The following is a 6544-nucleotide window of genomic DNA, read 5'->3' as shown; positions in this document are numbered from 1 at the left end:
CTGGGAAGTGATCAGGGTTAAACTATCAGACTCTCCCATTGCTTTTGATCATACAGGACAGAAAATATGTTGGGGAAAATTAAGGTATCGTACTGAAAGACAAAAGGAACATATAAGGATCTTTTTCACAGAGTCAAAAACTAATGACTTAAATTGTCAAGATATCAATTGCTTTAGTGAAATTGCCCAATGCAAGTGCCAACTAATTATTACTGAGTGAAAAACAGGGTCACACTGTGCTATGTCTTACAGAATAGCTTATTTAGAAATTATTAGGCACTATTAAAGACTGGTTTTAGAGCACCAGAGAATGCAGTAATTACAGTAATCAAAAACTTGGGGGAAAAAAAACCCTGCCGCTGAACTGAAGGCTTCACACTGATCCAAGACCCCTGACTTTGATCTTGATTTTCTCAAAGACATCTTCCCCCAAAGCCACATAGGTCTTATCCATTGGGAAGACCACCTACATGAGGTTGGATATGATTTAAAGCATCCTGCTGATACAATAAATTGCATATACAGACACTATTTTTCCAGAATTTCCATGGGTTTTATATTTAGCTTGAACCAGTTTAAAAGAAGCCTAGGGTCATTATACCAGTACCTTTATACTGATCTAACTCTTTAAATCCTGTATAGAAAAATGGTAAAAGTAATGTTTGTGTGAAAGGAGAGGGAGACTGAGTACAGGTTTATTCATGTTATAAGATGTAGATAATGTCCAGCATCCTATTCACAGTGAAGAGTTCCTCACAAGTTGTTCAAACTGACTTTTGAGTAGTTTTGCAGCTGGGGACAAAATATAAACACAACATGTGGTGTTTAAATTGGTGGGAGGGATCTGTTGCCTGGCTTTGCTTTGTCTAAGGATTGTCCCCAAAGCTTAGTGGCATTAACATACCTTAGTTAAGGGAAGTCTTGCAGTGTGGTATTCTGGGTGCACTTGCGCATAAACCCTACTGCACTTATGCTGCTATAGTGCATAATCTCATGTAGAACTGCATTTGTGTATGGCAGGATCGTTCAGTCCTTATATTAAATTCCATAGGATGGACCAATGACAGCATTCAACTCTTCTTGGACTGGTTCTGCAGAAAAAGGAACTAATAGTGAGTATTCAAGAAGGCAGCTGATGTGTAGACTCTGCAGAAACTCAAAATTCCCAAGACACCTGATACTGCAGGACTAGGGCAGCTGAGTCAACTGCATTTTGCCTATTACCCTGCCATGAGGAAGGTCAGCAACATCTGTAAGCACAGCTAGATGCATTTCTCACCTTGTACTTCCAGATATACCATCACGGAGAGCCCAGCACAAAGTGATAGTGGTGCTGTCTAAGCCTGCTATGAAGAGATCTGTGATTGCTTGCACCATGTTGGTTTCAGTGAATGTAGAGAGTGGGTCATCCTTTGCCTGCAGATGAGACACAGACAATGAGATTTAAGACTGTTTTAATAACATAGCAAATTTCCAGCAACAGAGGTTTTTTTCATCACAGAGTCCATACTGAGTTGATGAAGCTGGTAAGACAGCAGCCATGTAGCTCTGGTAAAAAAAAATCTTGCTGACTGAGGAAGACAGCATACAATAAGCTTTCTTTCATTCTAGGGTGGAACAACATTACTGTCTCTGTGGTGACTGCCAAGGAACAGCCTCAGTACCTTCACAAAGTGCTTTGCTTTTGAGGTTGAATTCAAAGAAAGAAATAGCTCGACGGTGTCACAGAAGGAAAAGGAGAAGGCAGTAGGAGTGCAGCTGGAAATAACTACAAGCATTTTAAATATGTTGCAGCTGCACAAGTGACAATTACTTGTTACCTTTAACATCTGAGCTAGGTATGCATAATGAAGTTCTGTGGCTCTGCAGGTAGCCAGCTCTGCTGGTGGTTCCTGATCTCATCCTTAATAAGTGTTCATAGGTCCTGCAAGTGTGTTAGTGCCACCAGCAATCTCATTAACACGGTTGCTTAAGTGCCTCAACAGTGATGGAAAAGTGTCATAGAGCTGCATGTGGAAATACAAACACAAGGAACATGGTGACATCTTGGCTTCATAGTGCATTTAAAGCCTGAATGTTCACAGCTGAACCATGCCTAACCATGGCTATGATCCAGACGTATTACTTGTCTGACTATACAAAATGAATAACCACTTAATTTAAAAAAAAATTATCTTGGAGAGAAGAAGTGTGTGAAGGATCACCATTGCCATAAGGTTATTTCCAGATTGCCTGCTCTCCACTAGTAACTTTCAGATTTGGAGGATTTAAATGCCCTTGAGTACAGTTTTTCTTATGTTTTCTAAGTGAAGCCTTTCCCAAATGACCTGTTCCCTCCTAAATCTTAAGTCAACACTTGGCTGTAGTTCTCAAAGCCACAACCATGTTAGCTTGTCCTGTTTTTTCTGGATGGTGGTTGCAGCCCAATCTAAGACAGGAAGTCAGGGCTGTTACAGAACCCTTCAAGGCACAAACTAAGAGAAAAACCCGATTCTGGCCCCAGGGCAAACTTGATGCTGAATATCAATTTGAAGTCAGATCAGTCTCTCTGAAGAGAGATATTACCAGAGATTCAATGGGCCTGTAGACAAAGCAAGCCAGGAATGGTTGCAGAGGGGTCATTATTGAGAACAAAGGGGACAGAAGTGAGTGCGGGTTTTCGCAGAGTTCAGTGTTTACTCAAGAGCTCTTCCTCTCTGTGCATTGGCAAAGAGTGACCATTTCATGCCATGGCTCACTGGGGAACGCCGTTGGGTTTTGATACAGTTACAGGGAATGGGTCAGTCCTTGCCCACCTGAGGCCAGGAGGTGCCGTGGAATTCTGCCATGGCCTGGGAGCCTCTGAGCAGCCTCTGGCACATGGCAGCCTCTGTAGAGAAGCAATGTCCAAAAAGCACATCAGCAATCATATTGTTGATGGAAGAAGGGAGTGGGACAGAGAGATCCATGCCTACAAACAGAGAAAGCTGCATCATTAACTTCTTTTATAGGCTATGACCCTTTGTTACACTGGGCTCCCATCCAGCCTGCTCTTGATTTGCATCGCGTTACGCAAATAGCTGAGCCTGCAGGAATCAAGATGCAGGAGTCTGACTGGGAAATTGTTCTTCAGGCACCTTTGTAATGAGTGAGGGAAAGATTCCATCCTGTAGAAAAGTGCATAATCAGCACCATTTAGGAGTCTCTGATTTGTCACTTTCTCCCATAAAGGGTTAGGATGAAAGCAATGAGTCAGGTGTGATGTTCCAGCCAAGTGAAAAATGACTTGTGAAAGCATCAGCTGTGTAAACCTCCCATTGAACCTACTGCAGAAACTGCAACTTCCAGTAGAAAAAGCAGGGTTGGAAATAAGGAGAATGAGCCCATATCATAACCACATACAGATCTATATTTCACCTCTTTCTCTGGCAAAGACATCAATCATGCAGTGAGCTTCCTCTTGGATCCAGGCTTCCAGGCTTTTCTTCCCTAGTCCTAGGTTCTTCAGAGCCATCAGGCTGAACCATCTCTGCATCTTCCAGATGTGCCCATTGGCAGAGATGATGCCTGGAACAAAATGGAGAAGGACTGGGGAGAAGTATGGGACTGGCATCTCCATAAGCAGGACTGGTGAAATCACAGTGGTTCCAAGATTTATCACCATGAGTTTGGAAGGATCCCTGGCAGTATTTATATGTGGAATCAGAGGTGTTTATGCTGTTTTTTCACATCTACTTGATCCTTTTTGTGGGAAATAAGTTCCATGCCTGTCTTTCCTCTTCTGCTCCTTTACCTAGAACCATGCACTCAACACATGCTGGGTTCTGCTTTTTACACATTTACACATTTTACTGCAAAGACTTCTTGAGATAGCTTGGTAACATGCCCAGTAACTAAGAATTTCCCAGGCTATACAAGTATTTAAATGGGAAACACATTAGTTCTGTGTGCTGAATGTATATTTGGGGCCCAGCGTTTCAGAAGGACATGCAGCAGTGGTTCTACAGCATTCATCTTGCTGCCAAGAGCAGCTCATCTTGAAAAGAGGCATTAAAAGTAGATGCAGTCATTGTACCAAACCCCATTCTCTGAACAGCTTGTTCTGCTAAAAATATTTCAGTACACACAACCACAGAAAGTACCATAGGGGCCTCCCACGACATCCCTAAGAAGGGATGCCATGGGTGTCTCACAAAATTCTTCTGCATGACCAATCAAGGCATCCTTCACTACTTGAAATCCATTTAGCAAAATCACTGGTGTTTTTCCTAGCCAGAGTATGTGTTTCCATACATCCTGGCCACCTAGAGAGACAAGAAGACACATGATGACATAAAGATATGAGACAGAGAGGCCCTCCCACAGCTTAGTGGTACTCTTAGGCCAGAGCTCAAAGACAGTTTCTATTATGTAAGGGCTGTTTTGCATCCCTTGGCATTGCTCAAGAAAGGGATGGGAGAAATTTCATCCTGCTGTCAGGAAATAAAAGAGGTTGGAATCATGTTTCACTATTAAAATCTTAAAAGGCTTTCACTGTTATTAATGCATTGCATTATTATTTACAGCTGTTATTATTAATGTATTTGCAGTTTATATACCCATCAGTGCAACAACCATGTCATGTTACCCAGAAATACTTCAATGGGCTTTCTTCATTTACATTGCCCCACCAGAGGTGATTGATGGATACTGCAAAATCATAAATGTTGCTTTTATTATCTTTCCATGTTTATTTGTTTTCCAATCATACAGCTTTTTCAGTGTATCAGCTCACAAGGAACAGCCTTCATCATTAAAGTAGAAATTATAGTTGTAATTAACACGTGCAGCCATGAGATGGTAATGTTTGCTCACCGTTCCACTGAGCATTGTGCTTGCAAAGTCTAGCACAGTGAGGCAGTTAAGCCAAACTTTTCAAATATAGCCGTTGATCTGGGGTATCTTATTTGAGATGTGTTGAGTATCATGAGCTGCCTGGGAAGTACTTCACTCCTACAGATCCTACTGATTGTCACCGGAGTTTGGGTTCTCGGTAGTTCTGCAAATCAAGTCTCTAGCACCCATAAATTAGAGACCAGTTTTGAACTCTTCACCCCTGGGTAGTTGAGAAAGACCTAATTGCACAGAGGAAGGGAAGATGAGGTAGTGTTACCTTGCTCAAAGATTTAGGATTTTGGATAGGAACAATATCAGCTAGCCTGTGACTCTATGGGATAAGGAGGTAAGGATTTCTGAATATCTATTTCAGGGATTTTAAAGTATGAAGCAGAAGGATGAATAAAGATCATGCTTACACATGGTTTTGGTGTTACATATATATGTACATGTAACACAAACCATATGTTGTTACATGTATTTGTATATGTAACACCAAAGCATATGTAACTATATATATATTTATGCAACTATATATAAAATATATATATAACATGTGACCTTATTCTGAGCACTTGCAGCACTTTGGTAATATGTGATGGGCACTTGAAAGATTTTCATCAAGGCGTGTCTCTGCTTTAGGGACTTTCGGGGAACGGGTGAAAAGATGCCATTTGTAAAGCTGTTAAGAGTTTGACTAAGCACAGTTTCCACATGTGTCCTGGCTTCTGCAGGTTGCTCTTAGGAATCCACTGATAATGTTCTGTTGCTGAACTCACATATGTTGCTAAGGAACATCTATAAGCAGGACTGCATCTCTCTGGAGGTGGGTGCAGGCCTCCTCCTTTGCAATTGTTGGAAACAAAGATGTAGCCAGGGATTCTGAAATATGCTGACCATACTGAAAACGCATGCAAATATGATCAGGCACCTAGCTGCTGCCACTGGCTGTGAGCAATGGCTGTTTTCTGTAAGGGAGAGTAATCTGAAGAATGGTTTTCACAGGAGTTGGGAGTTGAGTTTCTTGCCTTAATAGCCCAAGTAAGGTGGAGAGGGAAGAAAAAACAACTGCTTGAATCCCTGAATTGGATTCCATCTAGTACCCAAAGGAACTGCAGAGCCTGTGTTTCCTTCTGTACACACAAGAAAATAGGGAGCCTTAATGATGCATCTTGTCTCACGCACCTCCCAGGCTTAGTGATTCTCCTTTTTACCAACATTGCTGCATTTCCCAGGAGAGCCAGAGATGGGGTTATGGCATGAATTCTGAGCAAGAATCCTTCTTGGCTCATCTTCCAGCAGCACATGGAGAAAGGAAAGGGTCCTGTGGATCTTGTTTGGCAGATGAAGCATGTAGACCACATTAACAATTGTCAGTAACATTACTAATGTATTCCTTCTGTGCCTCTGCACTGTCTAAGAAAAAAAAAAAAGCCAGAAAGCCAGGGTGTTGATACTCTACTGTACCAAATAGTACATAAAATGTCACCTTGCTGCAGTTCTGTGCAGCTGCTTACTTATGTAGTCAAATGGATAAAGACTTTAATCTATCCACTTGGTTGTTTTGCAGTGCACATCAGCTCTGATGATTACTGACGCTTGCAACACCCTCCCAAAACAAGCAGAACGCTGGGGAAGAGGAACTATTGTCTCAGTGCAACCTTCAAAATCTTAACACCACACGTAACAA

This window comes from Pelecanus crispus, chromosome 9 (assembly GCF_030463565.1).
Source record: "Pelecanus crispus isolate bPelCri1 chromosome 9, bPelCri1.pri, whole genome shotgun sequence".
NCBI lineage: Eukaryota > Metazoa > Chordata > Aves > Pelecaniformes > Pelecanidae > Pelecanus > Pelecanus crispus.
The sequence above is the reverse complement of the archived record's forward strand: the minus strand, read 5'-3'. Positions refer to the sequence as shown.